The following is an 826-nucleotide window of genomic DNA, read 5'->3' on the forward strand; positions in this document are numbered from 1 at the left end:
TGTGATTAAACATTGTTGTTAATGCTTGTTGCACATGTACGGTTGTTTTTGTGTGTGGTAATAGTGAACAAAGAAAAGAGAAACTAATGCATTTGCAATGTTGTTCTAAGAAGATTCATTTAATTAAAGAGAATTAAAATATGAAATTTATAGACACTTTCAATCTTTGCTTCTCACATTACAACTATGTTAGCCTTTGGTGACAATGCAGTGATAACAGCGATAGCTCTTATCTGCTTTTGTTTATATATTGGGTATGCGCGATCTGCACATCACACGTTGCATATCCGTTGCCTATTACAAATGATCCCTTGTTGCTACTCTCTCTCTCTCTCTCTCTCTCTCTCTCTCTCTCTCTCTCTCTCTCTCTCTCTCTCTCTCTCTCTGACACATATTACTCTCTCTCTCTCTCTCTCTCTCTCTCTCTCTCTCTCTCTCTCTCTCTCTCTCTCTCTCTCTCTCTCTCTCTCTCTCTCTCTCTCTCTCTCTCTCTCTAATTAATGTTAAAATAACTACAATAGACACCAGACAGCCAAAAAAGTGTGCTGAGGTATCGTTAGGCAAATATTCTTTCTGATTCCTTGCCTGTGATGGCTGGTTCTTGTTTCTCACTCATTAAGGGTATTTTGCCCTCAAAAGAACGGGTTTTTTTTTCGGAAACAACAACAAAAATTCCCAAACAAAACCTGACAATAAATTGTGTTAACCTATTTACCAGTAATACACCAAAACAGTATAATATTAAAGAAGAAACAGAAGCTGTAACTTGAATACACGATAACGAATCTGCCGTTAGTATTCACTCCAGCTGTACAAGACTAATTTC

Source organism: Gigantopelta aegis, chromosome 9 (assembly GCF_016097555.1).
Source record: "Gigantopelta aegis isolate Gae_Host chromosome 9, Gae_host_genome, whole genome shotgun sequence".
Classification (NCBI taxonomy): Eukaryota; Metazoa; Mollusca; class Gastropoda; order Neomphalida; family Peltospiridae; genus Gigantopelta; species Gigantopelta aegis.